Source organism: Dasypus novemcinctus, chromosome 10 (assembly GCF_030445035.2).
Source record: "Dasypus novemcinctus isolate mDasNov1 chromosome 10, mDasNov1.1.hap2, whole genome shotgun sequence".
Taxonomy (NCBI): domain Eukaryota; kingdom Metazoa; phylum Chordata; class Mammalia; order Cingulata; family Dasypodidae; genus Dasypus; species Dasypus novemcinctus.
This window is the reverse complement of record NC_080682.1, coordinates 19,279,737-19,297,090: the sequence shown is the minus strand read 5'-3', so window position 1 is coordinate 19,297,090 and position 17,354 is coordinate 19,279,737. Positions and strand designations below refer to the sequence as shown.

The 17,354-nt window shown below is 39.0% G+C and overlaps 1 pseudogene; it reads right to left on the bottom strand.

Moving 5' to 3' along the window:
- Positions 1–6,957: 6,957 nt before the first annotated feature.
- The window catches only part of LOC131280008 (glycine N-acyltransferase-like), a 79,978-nt pseudogene continuing 69,581 nt past the window's right edge, over positions 6,958–17,354 (bottom strand).

Here is a 17,354-nt window from a genome sequence, read left to right as displayed (position 1 = left end):
CAAAATTGCTTTTGGTTTGCAATTTTGCTAGGTAGAGGCATTTTTAGTGGCTATCACTTGGACTTTCCAACCATAATGGCCCTCATTCCACAAGTCAGGGACCCAATGTGCGCATTCTTCTAGGTACTGAATATGTCTATTCCAATTATTCATTCTAGAATTGGGAAAATAACCATAGAATGGGTCCAGGGAGCTACTGGACCAACTGTGAGTTGGACCTGAGCTAAAATTCCATTAATAAACTGAACTTCACAATGCTCTACACTGACTGTTGGAACACAGTTATGTTTGGGGTCTCCTGAAATTAATGACACTTCTGAACCAGTGTTTAATAATCCCCAAATGTGTGATCATTTCCTTTTCCCCAATGCACAGTTACTCCGGTAAAGGTCGTAAATGTCCTTGGGGAAATGTGGGAGGAAGATTATCAGTATAAATTTTGGTTGGTTAGACTGGATCCTTCCCCACGGAGACCTGACTTCCTCCTCATTCAAGGGGCTCTGGGTCTGTAAACTATTTCAAGTCTGGGAATTGATTAAGGGGCTGTGATTCTCTGCATCTGTAATTTGAGTTAGGGTTTCATTCACTAGTTTTAGAACTCTTCTATTTATATGAATTCTAAAGAAATTTAGTAGACTTCCCATCTATATCACTGTTAGGTACCTCATGATGTATTAAGCAACACCATAACTCTACATGACTCAGATTATTTTGAGTGCTTTTTTGAATCTGCCTTTCATTGCAGTAGCCAAGTCTACCTTGATTGGTGATTAGCTGCTGATTTTTTGAGCTTTACTAGACTGTAATGTTTAAAGATTCTAATTCCATCCCAACCCTCCCTAAAGTAATTTCTGGACTACAGAGAATAGCAAACACAGCTCTTCAGGGAATTTGGAGTTAGCCTTAAAAATTTATTCCTCACAGTCCTCGTTAAAGGTGTGTCCTCTGGACTTTCCTGGGGTGGGTGGGCAGCTCTCAAATGGTAAATCCATTCTAGCATTCCAATCTCCCTAAGCCTTTGAATTCCCTCTCCTACTGTATATGAGGGCAAATTGGGCTCATCAACCTCAAACATGTTAAGCCATTTTTTGGCCCATGTTTCAATCAGCCATCCAAATAAACTATTTGAGCCCTTTTTAACCCCTTGAGCTACAGTGTTGAATTCAGAATTTCTTCTTAGTGGGCCCATATCAATAAATTCAACCTGATTCGATTTATATTGCTTCCACCATCATCCCATACTCTTAGTATCCATTCCCCACATATTCCCCTAATTTCTGTCTATATAAGTTGGTAAACTCATGCAGTTCTTTCTGTGTATACCTTACCCCCTCCTGGATCACATTTTGTATTTAATCTTTGAGGATTTGTTGTGATTTTCATCTACTAATAGGTCTCTAAGACAAAAGAGATGGTGGGGATTGGTATGGAGAAGAATTAGAAATGTCTTGCAATTTATGGACTCAGGCATTCACTTGCATTTTCTTCTGGTGAGACAGGATTAATCTCTGCAGGCAGGGCTTGGAAGGCAGTTTCCTCAGGGCACACTGGAGTCACAGCGCTACATGCTGGAGTTTGGCTGGTACATGCCTCAGGGCTGGGAGGAAGTCCACACTCCCTGCATCAGGCCAGAGGCAGGGCAATACAGGTTTCAGTTTGACTGCTACCCACCTCAGGACTGGAAGCTGTTTCTGACTCCATAGCACAGGCTTGTGGCTGCATGATACAAGGTTGACAAGGTGTTGTCTGGACAGGGCAGGACCAGGCAGGCTTATCTGGAAAAGTCTCAGCAGAATTCATGGTTCCAATATCTCCATCAATATCATCATCATCCCATATGTCTCCATCCTAATTCTCTGGATTCTAATATTTTCAATATGTGTCTTCACTTGAACTGCAGAAACTCTGTGAGGTTGAGATTTTTGTTTCCCTTGTAGCTCTGCTACACATGCAATGAGAGTCTGAGTTTGGTTCTCAGATATTTTGAGGGTGTGGCTACAGGAGATATCATTTTCTTTCAGAGCACACATAGAAACTTTTGCATCATCCATTCATTGTTTAAGTTTCAAATTTGAAGCCTTTAACTCATTTATTTCTTTTGTAACAGTATCTAGAGAATGTAGGAGCCCACCAACATCATTATACCATTTGACTCCACAAAACTCTGTTAAGGTGAAAACACTCTCACCCAGATCCATGCTTCTTATAAGTATCTCAATTGCCAACTCACACCATGGACTGTTAGCAGACTCTTCATTATTGGAAAGGGAGTAGCCAGTACCCTTGAGTCCAATGAGAGTAGATAATGGCAAAACTCCCAGATCCACCTCAGATATCCCATGTTTAAGACTCTGTTCCTCAATATCCACTCCTAGTACCAAGCTGTATTAGTCAGTGCTCTCTATGGAAACAGTGTCAAGAAGAGATATCTGTCAATAGTATGCAGTTCTTTAAGAGTCACTCATGCAGATGTGAGGATGCACAAGTCCAGGTCCCACAGGCAGCCTGCAACCAGGGGCTGCAATGAAAGTCCAATGAAGGTTCTTAATGCATTATTGGAAATGTTGGCTGTCCAAAGACAAGCTGGGAAATTCTCTCTCATTACTGGAATCACTTCCCCTTTTAAGGCATTCAACTGATGGGTTAAACATCACTCACAGCTGATGGTAATCTCCCTGATTGATGTAATTATTACCAGCTATCTGTGGTTTACTACTTCAGTAAAGTCACTCGACTAAAGTCCTTAAATGCCCTTGTAATACAGTTAGCCCAGTGTTTGCTTGACCAAATAGCTAGGCACAATTTCCTGGCTGAGTTGACAAAGTAGCCTAATCATCACATTCTCCTTTCCATGTCCTTTTTATTCCAGGCTACAGTGGTTTTGTTCATACAGCTCTCTCAAAAACATGGTTGATTTAGTGTGCAGAAAGCAGGGTTGCAAGCCAACAGACAGTAAGACTTCCTATAAATCATTCCTAGATAACTGCATCTTATATTCTTAATATAGTGACATTTATACAAATTAAATTGACACTTTTTGACCACAATCAAATATACAACACAGTGGCCTTATATTCACAATGTTGTGCTGCTGTTACCACCATCCATTACTAAAATTCCTCTTCCTTCAAAAAAGAAACTGAACCAATTAAAAATTAAATTTCTATTCTCTATTCCCAAACTGGCCCCTGACAACCTCTATTCTAGTTTCTTACTCTATAAATTTGTTTATGCTAATTATTTCATATCAGTGAGATCAGACAATATTTGTCCTTTATGCCTGGCTTGCTTCAGCCAGCATGATGATTTTGCAAATTATATCTTTATGCATTGTTGTCCAGGACCATAGATTAATCACATTATAAATGTATTTGTATTTTAGAACTTATAAGTAGGAAAAAATGAAGTTATATACCAAATAGCAACACAATAGTGTGGGTATTTATAATAAGCTCTATGGTTACTTTTACTGGAAAGTTTTTTTTTTTATGCCACTTTAACCCACTGTCTACTTCACTTCTCTTTCATTCTGAAGAAGTCATTTTAGCATTTCTAGGTTTCTGTATATCTGGGAATGTCCTAATCTTTCCCTCAATTTTGACAGACAGTCTCATTGGATATAAAATTCTCGGTTAGCAGCTGTTTTCTTTTAATCCTTTAAATACTTCATTCCACTTTCTTCTTGCCTTCAAGTTTTCTCAAGTGAAGGTGGCATTTAATGTTATTGTGGCTCTCTTGTGCATAACATGTAGTTTCTCTCTTGCAGTTTTTTTTTTTTTACCACCCTTCTTTGTCCTTATCATTCTACAGTTTGACTACTATCTGTCTGCACTTGGTTCTTTTTGAGCTTATCTTATTGGAGTTTGCTTGTATGTTTGTATGTGTATATTCATGTCTTTCATTAAATTTGGGAAGTTTTCTTGCCATTATGTCTTTGAATCTTCCTTCTGTCGCTTTCTTTTTTCTTCTTCTTCTGGGATTCCCATTATGCATATATTGGTGGACTTGATGCCAATCCACAGGTCTCTAAGGATTTGTTCACTTTTTTTATTCTTTTATCTTTCTGTTACTCATCCTAAGTCATTTCAATTGGCTTGTCTTCAAATTCACTGATGAATTCTTCTGCGAGATTAATTATACTGTTGAAACCCTCTAGGGAATTGTTCACTTCATTGGTCTTCACCTCCAGAATCTGTTTTTATCCTTTTAAAATGTTCTCTTTATTGAGATTGCCAGGCTTATCATTCATCATTTTCCTGTTATCTTTTAGTTCTTTCTCTGTTTTTTCCTTTATCTCCTTCAGTATTTTGAAGATATTTTTACAGTCATTTTCTGGTAAATTCAATGTATGATGTTTTTCATTAAAGATTTATTATTATTTTTCTCCCCCCTCCTCCCTTCCCCTCACCTTGCTGGTTTTTTGTTTGCTTTTTTTTTTTTTTTTGCTGTCCATAGTCATTCGCTGTGTGACATTCTGTATCTATTTCTCATTTTTGTCTTCTCTTCCTTATTTTTTTCTCCTCTAGGATTCACTGGGATCCAATCTTGGGTACCTCTGATGTGGAAAGAGGTTCCCTGTCACTTTTGCCACCTCGGTTCCTGGTTTCTGTTGTGCTTCTCCTTGGCTTTCCCCCTTGGTCTCTCTTTTGTTGTGTCATCATCTTCCTATGTGATTCACATGTGTGAGCACTTGCTCACGTAGTGGGTACTGGGATCACCACACAGGCACTTGGCTTATCATGCAGGCATGCTTTTTTTTTTACTAGGTGGCCCCAGTGATTAAACCTGGGTCCCTCCATATGGTAGGCAGAAGCCCAATCATTTGAGCCACATCTGCTCATTAAAGATTTATGAATTTTTATCTTGTTCATTTGGACATTCCAATTTTTCCTAGACCTTTTTTTTTATTTTGAATATGGTGTTATATTTATTTTTTATTGTTATATTTTTATTTTTTTATCAATTTTATTGAAGTATATTAAATACCCATACAATTTGTATACTATACTTTTTAATATTTTAATATGTTAAGTCCTCCTACTATGAAGATCCAATTGAGGTTGTGATGGTTTGAAGCTGTATATACCTTGAAGAAGTATGTTCTTAAAGTTAATATATTCGCATGTGTGTGGACTTACTGTAACTAGGATCTTTGGGTGAGTAGGGTCTTATGCTAAGATGTGACCCATCTATCTCACTTAGGACAGTTTTTAATTCTCTTACTGGACTCCTTATAAAAGAATGAAATTCAGACAAAGAGAAAGCTGCTGTATTAGTCAGCCAAAGGGGTGTTGGTGCAAAATACTAGAAATTGGTTGGTATTTATAAAGGGTATTTAAATGGGGTAGGAGCTTACAGATCCCAGGTCATAAGGCATAAGTCATGTGCCTCACCAAAGTCTATTTCCACATGTTGGAGCAAGAAGGCTGGCAATGGCTGTATTAAGGTTTCCTGGGTTCCTCCTTTTCAGGGTCTTGCTTCTCTCTGGGTTCAAGTTTCCTTCCTTCCCAGGGCTTGCTTCTTCCTGGGCTCAGGTTTCCTATCTTCCTGGGACTGGCTTCTTTTTCTTCTGTGAGCTTACTTCCTAAACTCCAGCTTAAGCTTCCACATTTAACTACAACATGAAAACTCCAACATCAACAATCCTTGCATCAAAAATTCCAACTCTGTCCTTTTCCATGCCTTTGTCTGTGAGCCCCCACCCATCAAGTGGTGGGGAATCCATGCCCTAAGGACATGGCCCAATCAAAGCCCTAATCATGGGCTCAAACATGCCCAGTAATAGACCAGATTACAAACATAATACAATATCTATTTTTGGAATTCATAACAATATCAAACTGCTACAGCTGCATACATACAGTGTTTATGTAATATATCATGTACATTGTGTATTGTATATTTAATATACCTGTAAAACAGCCATCAAAGAGGAAAGGATAATTTGTAAAGACCTACACTCTGACCACTAAAAAGTAGGCCATAGAGAAATAACTCATAGCATCCCTGTATTAGTCAGCCAAAGAGATGTTGATACAAAACACTAGAAATCTGCTGGATGTTATAAAGGGTATTTATCTGGGTTAGGAGTTTACAGTTACCAGGCGTTCAAGCTTAAGTTACTTCCCTCACCAAGTCTATTTCCACATGTTAGAGCAAGATGGCTACTGATATCTATGAGGGTTTAGGCTTTCTGGGTTCCTCTGGGCTCAGCTCTTCTGTTTCCTCCACAAGGTCAGCTGTAGGCTATGAGGTTCTCCAGGCTTTGCCTGTATCCACAAGGTCAGCTGTAGAATATCAGGTAAACAGCTCTGTCTCTTTCCCCGAGGCTTCAGTTTAAACTTCAGCATCAAACTCCAACATCAAAACTCCAACATCAGAAACCCACAGCTCTGTCCTTTGCCATATCTGTTATCAGTAAGTCCCAATACCCCAAGGGTGGGGACTCAATGCCCTAATTACATGGTCCAATTAAAGCCCTAATCATAACTCAATCAGGCTCAGGTACAGATCAGATTACAAACATAATCCAGTATTTATTTTTGGAATTCATAACCATATCAAACTGTTAAGCCCCCAAAATATTACCATCTCCTGCCAATGTTGGAAAGTTTCTAAGAATCCAAGTACTGGGAATTCCAGAAGAAGCAATGTGGAGCAACATGTAGCTGATGACAGAAAGTCATAAATCTGAAAGTTTGGGGAGATAAACAAGGTGGGGACCCCTACAGTGCTGTCTGTCCTTCTTTGGACTGTGGAACCTAAGGAAAGTGCATAGCAATTTGAGGGTAGGGAGAATTGTGTTCCTACTCATCATTCATCACTGCTTCTCCAGGGCCCAAAGATTTACCACTCTTTTGCCATTGATTAACGTTTATTCTTTTTTGTATCCAACTCTCAACTCCTCCAACCTCACATCCAGGTCCAATCAACACTGTCTTGATCTCCAAGCTCACTTCACAGAGGCACACAGTTGCACTGGTTCCACTCACAGGGCATGGGGTCATACTTCAGATTGTGACTCAGTTTTTGCATAATTTTGTTGCTCTTGTCTACATGTGAATACATGGGGAAGCCAGGTTTGTTCACAGTCTGGATCTGGTAACAGATAATAAAATGACAATGCCCTGTCTCTGGTATTTGGGCAGGTTTGCTGCTACTTGAATCTCTCAAGTCTGGTCCATCATGGACCAGGACACAGGAATCCCCTCAGGCCCCAGCAGGCAGAAGGTGGGGAAGGTCTGGATACAATATTCAAGGAATCTCTGGATCCCCTCTTTCCCACTGAAATGCCAGAATTCATTCACCAAGGCAGTATTGCTCATATCCAAGGATGAGAGTTTAAACATCTCTTGGTTGCCATAAGGGAGCCAAGAGAAAAGGAAAAATCCATGAGTATGAAGTTTTATATTTGTCCTTACCTCTGTTGTCTTCAGAGAGAGAGTAGACACAGGAAATAGCAAATGCAAAGTTCTTAAGTATGGATGAGTTTGTGAAGATAGAGGAAGAGAAAGAAGATCAGCGTTGTTGGAGAGAGTGAGAAGGAAGGAAAAGACAGATTGGAGAGCTAGCCAAGAGGCCTGATTTACAGCTTTGATGTGCTTTGGATTTTATTAATAATGAGAAGGGAGATGAACATAGTATAAGTTACATTGCTAAAAAAGATCATTCTGGTTGCTTCGCAGAAAATAGCTTGTAGGGAGAACAAAGTGAAAGTAGGGAGAACAAGTTGGAAGGCTATTTCATTAGGAAGAGATGAATAGTACAGAATGGTTTTTATCAGATTCACATGGCTTTAGGTTTCCCATTATTAGATGATAGATTCTTTGCATCCAACAGGGAAGGGGCTAGTTTCTTTGCTGTTTCAGCAATCATATGGAGAAAGCACTGTGCATGCTTGACTTGAAGGATTTAGTGACTGCAAGATTTTGTTTCAACTTATCAGAATGGTTTGTGAACCTAAATGGGATTATAAGGAAAGATATAACTGTTTAAGTGTTTCCTAAGGAAAAGCTCTGCAGTAGAATAAGAAGCATCTTGGATTTAGAGTCCAAAAATCTTAGATACAGGCTTGATGTTGCTTCTGTGTGGCCATGGTAATTTAGTTGGAGCTTATGCAATTTCCCCTTTTCCACATAAGTGAAATCATGTCAGATGTTCACATCATTAGTGGCAATATCAACACGAGGACCCAATTTTCCAGACCACATACTAAGCAGATATGATAAACAAGGATGTGGGTTATAAAAAATAGTAGTCAGCATTTAGGAACACTTAGTGTGATCCAAGAATGGGAGATTTTCTAGTAATGGCCCAGACCTTCTGTAGAACTTTGATATGTTTATGAATTCCAGAAATAAATACTGAATTATGTTTGTAATCTGGTCTGAACTTGGGTGTGATTAAGTTGTGATTAGGATAAAAAAACTAAAAATAAAGGCATGAGCCATAAAACTTCTAGAAGAAATTGTAGGAAAGTATCTTCAAGACTGGTGGTAGATGGTGGATTCTTAAAGGAGATAAGAGAAGGACTGAGTGGACTACTGATTTTTAATGTATCTAGAAGTTTTAATTAGCTTTACTGTAGAGGCATGGAAATATATAGAGTGGATGGTAACACAAGTAACAGCTAGTTTATAAATGGGGATATGACTGAAAATGGTAGTCTTGTTATTTAAATGCCAATTGACAGAATGCTAGAGAATAATCTAAGAAGTGGATAGGACAGTAAACCAAGAGGTGGATGAGAATTTTAGTTGATGGTACAGATGCAAGACTGTCCTTTGTTATCTAGAACAAATGTAAATCACTACTGCAGGGTGTTGGTAATGTGGAGAAGCATGGGAAAAATACAGTTTGAGTGACCTATGGACTGTGGTTAGTAGTAATAATATAATATTCTTGTATCTATGCAAAAGATGTACTGTGTTGATACTGATGTAGTATGGAAAATGTGAGGCAAATGCACACTATGGACATGGTAAAAATCAGATGATATTATTTTATCTGTAGCAAATGACACACCAAATTGTGGTGTGTTGATGGAGGGGTGTTGTTTGGGAATTCTGGACATGTGTGTGATTGTTTTATAAGTTTACAACTTCTGTCATAAAAAAATATATTTAAAAAATAGTAATATGGTAGGTTGAGGGAAAAACACACCAAATGTAAGATAAGGACTATGATTAGTAGTAAGATTTTGACAATATTCTTCCATAATTTGTAACAAACCTCTCATGACAATGCAAGGTGTTGGTGGAGGGTTGATGTATGGGGCTCCCGTATGATGTTACACATGTTTGCTTTGTAAGTTCACAACTTTTAGTATACACTTAATTGTTTATGTATGTTCATATATAAATGATATAAATATAATAATAGGATTGGATAGGGGAAAATACTTTGTTTAGTAGTAATATTTTGACAATGCTCTTTATTAGCTAAAAAGTTTTAAAAACAATGCAAGTTATTGGTGGTAGGGTGAGATATTATATATGTTTGATGTTATATATGTTTGTTTTGTAAGTTCACAACTATTATAAACTTATTGTTTATGTATGTTTATGTATGAGTGATATATTACAATAAATTTTAAAAAGTTATGATTAGGGCTTTGATTGGGCCACATCATAAGGGCATTGCGTCCCCATCTCTTGGTGGGTGGGGACTCACAGATAAAAGGCACTGCAAGGGACAGAGTTGAGGGTTTCTGATGTTGGAGTTTTGATGTTGAGTTTGATGCTGAAGTCTTAAGCTGGATCCCAGGAATTAAGCACACAGAGGAAAGAGAAATAAGTCCTGGGAAGAGAGGAACAGAACTAGGAGAATAACACAGAGGAATAGAGATGGCTGCTTAGACATGGCAGAAAACCCAGGGAGAGACAGAGAGCCATTCATCCCATAGTCTACTGCTGACCTTGTGTGGAGAAAATGTAGGAGCTGAACCCAGAGGAATCCAGGAAGTCTGAACCCTGGCAGCTGTCAGCAGCCATCTTGCTCTAGCATGTGAAAATTGACTTTGGTGAGGGAAGTAATTTATACTTATGGCCTGGTATCTTTAAGCTTATACCCCAAATAAATACCCTTTATAAAAACCAACCAATTTCTGGTAATTTGCAGGAGCACCCCTTTGGCTGACTAATAAACCTTCTTATACCCATTCCCTGGTATTGGGGATTAAGTCCTCTCTCCCACCAAAGTCATTTTCAAGTCCTAACCTCCAGTCCTATGGATGTGAAACTGTTTATAAATAGGATCTTTGAATATGTTATTAGTTAAGGTGAGTCAAGGAATATGCATTAATCCCTTTACAGATAAGACCATTAAGATGTTATCACTTAAGATATGTCCAAACTCAGAAAATAGTGCATACTCCAATATGGCTAAAGTCCTTAAAATGAAAGGAATTTGGACATGGAAGTAGCTACAGAGGGAGACCAAGGAAATAGATTGTCATGGGATGGGGAACAAGATTGACTGCCAACAAGCCATCACTAGAATGATACATTTCAGAGAGAAGGCATGGCCTTCCAAAACCTTGATTTTGGCTTTCTAACTTTCAAATCGTGAGCCAATAATTCTCATTGGTATTTTTCTTAGCTGTGCTGGCAAACCAAGACATCTGGTATAAGCCTCTCCTATAATGAATCTAACCTTAGCCTTGTATCTTGGTTTGCCCAATGAGACAAGAGGAAATTTGATGCAAGAAGCTTAAAAGTGCTTGCACATTGGTGCTTGCCCTCTTTCTGCTTCAGCTCTTTATGAATAATAAGCCTAGGTGAGCCTGCTGGCTGCACATGGCCCTATCATCCTCATCTCCACAGCCAACAGCCAGAACTGCCTGCCAGAACAGATTCAGCACATATCCCATGCCTCTTACTTTGGATCTGCAAATGTTTCCAATTGATGACTTCTGGTGAGTCAAAGAATTTCTGAGAGTTCATGGGGTCCTTGAAGTAGGTTTGGTAAGTATTAGTGTAGTGACCAAGGTCATCTATCTTCTCCTATTTGCATTAGGAAAAGGGAAGTAAGCAAAATTCCTTATATTTCATGATTGTAATGCTGGACATAGAATTCTGTTATGCTGTGATATTTTTAAGTACTATAATATTGTGGAGTTTTTTTTAAATTCTCTATTTCATTTCTCTCCACTTTATTCATTGTTAGTTCTATCCTTGTAATTGTTTTGGGTTTGGTTTGCACCTGTTTTCCTAGATCCTCCATTTGTGACTTTTCATCTCTGATTTGAGATCTTTCCCTTTTTCAGTAAGCATTTAGACAGATAAATATCCCCCTCAACTCTACCTTCGCTGCATACCATAAGTTTTTTTTAATTATTTATTTATTTTTAAAAATTACATTAAAAAAATATGAGGTCCCATTTAACCCCACCGCCCCCACCCCCCACTCCTCCCACGGCAACACTTGCTCCCATCATCGTGACACATCCATTGCACCTGGTAAGAACATCTCTGAGCATCACTGCACCCCATAGTCAATGATCCACATCATAGCCCACACTCTCCCACGTTCCATCCAGTGGGCCCTGGGGGGATCTGAAATGTCCCGTAATTGTCCATGAAACACCACCCAGGACAACTCGATGTCCCAAAACCGGCTCCACATCTCATCTCTTCCTCCCATTCCCCAAACCCAGCAGCCACCATGGCTACCCTTCCCACACCCATTCCACATTTTCTCTGTGGACATTGGATTAGTTGTGTCCGTTGCACACCTATGACAAGTGGGGGCTTAGATTCCATATGAATACTGGATGCACTCCTCCTGCTTTCAGTTGTAGACACTCTAGGCTCCATGGTGTGGTGGTTGACCTTCTTCAACTCCATGTTAGCTGAGTGGGGTAAGTCCAATAAATCAAAAAGTGTAAGAGCTGAAGTCTGTTGGGGCTCTGGGCCTGCCTGGGTGTCATATTATCAGTCCAGAGATTCAAATCCCCTAAATATATCTTAAACCCCAGCACCTATTACAATTCCAATAAAGTAGCATGGAAGTCTTGTGAAAAGATCCCCTCTGAGTCCAATTCCATCACGCAGAAACACAGGCTCCAAAGAAGGGCCATCTGCCATGGCAGTGAACCCCATCTACCATGACCATAGAACCCGTGGGACTCTTTATCCCTCAAAAGAACCAATACCTGGGGTTTTATCTACTTTATCTGTCTCTCAGATTCTGCTCAGTTGTGCATAAGGGCATTCCTTCTGACAACCTGCAGACTCTTTTTTAGAGACTCATAACCTTATAATCTCATTTCTCCTTTCCATTTCCCCCTTCCATTAGGTCAATCAGCATTTTGAAGTCATGTTATTATATGTAGACAGGGATATTCTGCTAATCCGTATTGAACCTTTAATTCAAGGTCATTTTCTAGTTGTATCTTCAGCTGGTATGTGGTAGTGGTCCCTCGGTGCCAGGGAGGCTCATCACCAGGCGTCATGTCCCTTGCTGGGGGGAATGCACTGCATCTACATGATGAATTTGGCTGTGAGAGTGGTCACATTTGAGTAACATGAAGGCTGTCAGGAGGAAACTCCCAGGCACAGTGCTACTCTAGGCCTTGTTCTTATTGCAGGTGTACAGGCTCAAAAGCATAGCCATTAGTATCAGGAGCCCACTGTAGGGCCCTCCTTCCTTCCTGGTTCTTGCTGTTGCATCTGGGGGACTGCCGCTGCTCCTCCAGGGTCCACGACAGTGACCCCATGGCCAGGGGCCCAGTACCCCCCCAGCTGTTTTTTTAAATTGTTTCCACTCTGAGTATATCTAGACATTACTATATACCCTGGGCATATGCCCTGTATAACTCCCTGTCAACCCTATATATCCTGTCAATAACATCCCATATCAGTATTCCTCCGCTGCCATTGTTGAGCCACTCTGTGATCCAAAACTTCCTGTAAAGTGAATCCCAACAAATTGTCAGCTTCACAAGAGTCTTAGATCACCAAAATTCATATATACAATATACAGTACTTCCCCAGATCCACCATAAAACCTTTTCCCTTCTGCAGTGATAATCTTTTAACTTATTCATATCATATTTCCTGAAACTGATGTAGAGATTTCGAGACAATAGCTTTCAAACAAAGTGACAGCTGTACTTACTATGTGGTCCATACTTTAGGTTGTACAGTTTTCTAAATTTTTTAGTTATCCTATGTTTTGCCTTATGGTTTACATTATTAGTCTGTCATCCCCTATATGTTTTTGGTGTAATATTACATGTTTTATATTCATCCTCGTGTACTCTCACAAAACTCCTCTCTTGCCCCCATATTTACCTTGGTTCCATCCATTCCACATCCATTTTCCCCTCCCCTTGGGGTCCACAACACCAGCCAATCTCCATTTCCCAAGAAGCCATGTCCAGAGATACTTGCAGCAGTATTCAGGGCCTGACTTTCTCAACTGTCCTGTTGCCCTGGAAGCCATCCTTTCTCACGAGAGATACAGTTCTCTCTATTTGATGGCATTAGTCTTCTCCAGGATGTGGGTCCCCCCCAACTCTCACTGCTTGGGTCTCTTCCCAATGGTACTACCCACCTTGGCATAATGAGCCTTCAGCTATTCCCCTGGAGTCTGTCCCGCATCAGACCATACCCCCTGAGCATCCTAAACAGGTAACCCTCCTACTTATACTTTGATACGAGTTTCTCAACATTTTGTTCTCCACAAACACCTGACACTCTCCCATATTCGTATGTTGACCCTCCTCCCCCCATTTTTTGGATATTACCCCTCTGCCCATCCCCAGCCCCCCTCCAACCCACAAAGCCCCATGCGAAGGCAACCCCTTGCCCCCATTTTGTCCCTTCTTTGTGCTCATACTTACCACCAGCTCATCACAGATTCCCCCCCTGCAGACGTTAACTCACATCCTTCCTCCACCCCCCGATTTCCTGTAAGCCTCTTTTCCACACTCTAGCTCTCTGAGGCAGTTTGCTTATTTCATATCATTGAGGTCATGTAGTATTTGTCCTTCAATGCCTGGGTTGCGTCACTCAACATAAGATTCTCAAGGTTCATCCATGTTATCACGTGTGATTGTAGTGTATTTGTTCTTACAGCTGAGTAGTATTCCATTGTGTGTATATACCACATTTTATTGATCCACTCATCTGTTGATGGGCATTTGGATTGATTCCAATTTTTGGCGATAGTGAACAATGCTGCTATGAACATTGGTGTACATATATCGGTTTGTGTCCTTATTTTCAGTTCTGATGGGTATATACCCAGCAGTGGTATTGCTGGGTCATATGGCAAATCTATGGTTAGTTTTTTGAGAAACTGCCAAACTGTCCTCCAGAATGGTTGGATCCTTCTGCATTCCCACCAGCAGTGGATGAGTGTTCCCCTTTCTTCACATCCTCTCCAGCATTTGTATTCTTCTGTTTTTTTCATAGCTGCCAATCTTATGGGAGTAAGATGGTATCTCATTGTAGTTTTGATTTGCATTTCCCTGAAGCTAGAGATTTGGAGCATTTTTTCATGTGCTTTTTAGCCATTTGTATTTCTTCTTTGGAGAAATGTCTGTTTAAATCTTTTTCCCATTTTTTAAATGGGTTGTTTATCTTTTTGTTTTCAAGATATATGAGTTCTTTATATATGCAAGTTATAAGTCTCTTATCAGATATATGGTTGCCAAATATTTTCTCCCATTGTGTGGGTTCCCTTTTTACTTCCTTGACAAACTCCTTTGAGGTGCAGAAGGCTTTAATTTTGAGGAAGTCCCACTTATCTATTTGTTCTTTTGCTGCTCGTGCTTCTGGTGTGATATTCATGAAGCCATTTCCTATTACAAGGTCCTGTAGATGTTTCCCTACACTGCTTTCCAAGGTCTTTATGGTCTTGGCTCTTATATTTAGGTCTTTGATCCATCTTGAGTTGATCTTTGTATAAGGTGTGAGATGGTAATCCTCTTTCATTCTTCTACATATGGATATCCAGTTCTCCAGGCACAATTTGTTGAATAGGCCATTCTCTCCCAGTTGAGAGGGTTTGGTGGCTTTGTCAAATACCATATGGCTATATATATATGGTTCTATATCAGAACTTTCAATTTGATTCCATTGGTCTGTGTGTCTCTCCTTATGCCAATACCATGCTGTTTTCACTACTGTACCTTTGTAGTATGTTTTGAAGTCAGATAGTGTGATTCCTCCAATTTCGTTTTTCTTTTTCAATATGTCTTTGGCTATTCAGGGTCTCTTTCTTTTCCAAATTAATTTCATAGTTAGTTTTTCTAGTTCCTTAAAGAAGGCTGTGTTGATTTTTATTGGGATTGTACTGAATCTGTAGATCAGTTTGGTAGGATAGACATCTTAATAATTAGTCTTCCTATCCATGAACAGGGAATATTCTTCCATTTATTTAGGTCTTCTTTGATTTCCTTGAACAGTCTTGTATAGTTCTTGGTGTTTAAGTTTTTTACCTCTTTAGTTAAATTTATTCCTAAGTATTTGATTTTTTTATTTACTATTGTGAATGGTATTTGTTTCTTGATTTCCTCCTGATCTTGCTCATTATTGGTGTACAGAAATGCTACTGATTTTTGCGCATTGATCTTATAACCTGCGACTTTGCTGAACTCATTTATGAGTTCTAGAAGCTTTGTTGTAGATCTCTCAGGGTTTTCTATGTATAGGATCATGTCATCTGCAAATAATGAAATTTTGACTTCTTCCCTTCCAATTTGAATGCCTTTTATATCTGGTTCTTGCCTCAGTGCTCGAGCACGTACTTCCAAGACAATGTTAAATAGGAGCGGAGACAGTGGGCATCCTTGTCTTGTTCCTGAGTTTAGAGGGAAGGATTTCAGGATTTCGCCATTGTAAACAATGTTGGCTGTAGGTTTTTCATATATACTCTTTATCATGTTCAAAAAGTTTCCTTGTATTCCAATCTTTTGGAGTGTTTTTATCAAGAAGGGGTGCTGTATTTTGTCAAATGCCTTTTCTGCATCTATAGATATAATCATGTGATTTTTTTCCTTCAATCTGTTTATATGGTGTATCACATTGATTGATTTTCTTATGTTGAACCATCCTTGCATACCTGGAATAAATCCCACTTGGTCATGGTGTATAATTCATTTAATGTGTTGTTGAATATGATTAGCTAGTATTTTGTTAAGTATTTTTGGGTCAAGGTTCATTAGAGAAATTGGTCTGTAATTTTCCTTTCTTGCGATGTCTTTGTTTGGCTTTGGTACTAGGATAATGTTGGCATCATAAAAGGAGTTTGGCAATGTTCCTTCTGTTTCAATTTTTTGGAATAGTTTCAACAGGATTGGTGTTAGTTCTTTACGGAATGTTTTGTAGAATTCACCTGTGAAGCCGTCTTGCCCTGGGCTCTTCTTAGTTGGGAGATTTTTAATGACTGATTCTATATCTTTGCTTGTGATTGGTTTGTTAAGATCATCAATTTCTTCTTTCGTCAGTATGGGCTGCTTATGTGTTTCTAGGAATTTGTCCATTTCCTCTAAATTGTCATTTTTGTTGGAATATAGTTTTTCAAAGTATCCTCTTATGATAGTCTTTATTTCTGTGGGGTCAGTGGTGATACCGCCTTTCTCATTTCTTATTTTGTGTATTTGCATCTTTTCTCTTTTTTTCTTTGTTAGTCTCGCTAAAGGTTTGTCAATTTTGTTGATCTTCTCAAAGAACCAGCTCTTGGTCTTGTTTGTTTTTTCAAGTGCTTTCTTATTTTCTATTTCATTTAGTTCTGCTCTTATATTTGTTATTTCCTTCCTTCTTCATCCTGTTGGGTTACTTTGTTGTTGTTTTTCTAATTCCTTCACATGTGCAGTTAGTTCTTCAATTTTTGCTCTTTCTTCTTTTTTGATATATGAATTTATGACTATAAATTTCCCTCTCAGTACTGCTTTTGCTGCATCCCATAAATTTTGGTATGTTGTGTTATCATTATCATTTGTTTCAAGGTAGTCATTGATTTCTTTTGAGATTTCCTCTTTGACCCACTGTTTTTCTAAGAGTGTGCTGTTTAATTTCCAAATTGTGGTGTGAAGTCTGGGCTTCCATCCCTTGCAAATTTCCAGCTTCACTCCACTGTGGTCAGAGATATTGTTTTGTATGATTTTGATCCTTCTGAATTCATTAAGCCTTTCTTTGTGGCCTAGCATATGGTCTATCTTGGAGAATGTTCCATGTGTGCTTGAGAAAAATGTATATCCTGCTGTGTTTGGGTGTAGTGATCTATATATGTCTATTAGATCCAGCTCTTCTAATATACTGTTCAAATGTTTTTTTTCTTTAGCGATTCTCTTTTGAGATGTTCTGTCCAGAGTTGATAGTGGTGTATTAAAATCCCCCACTCTA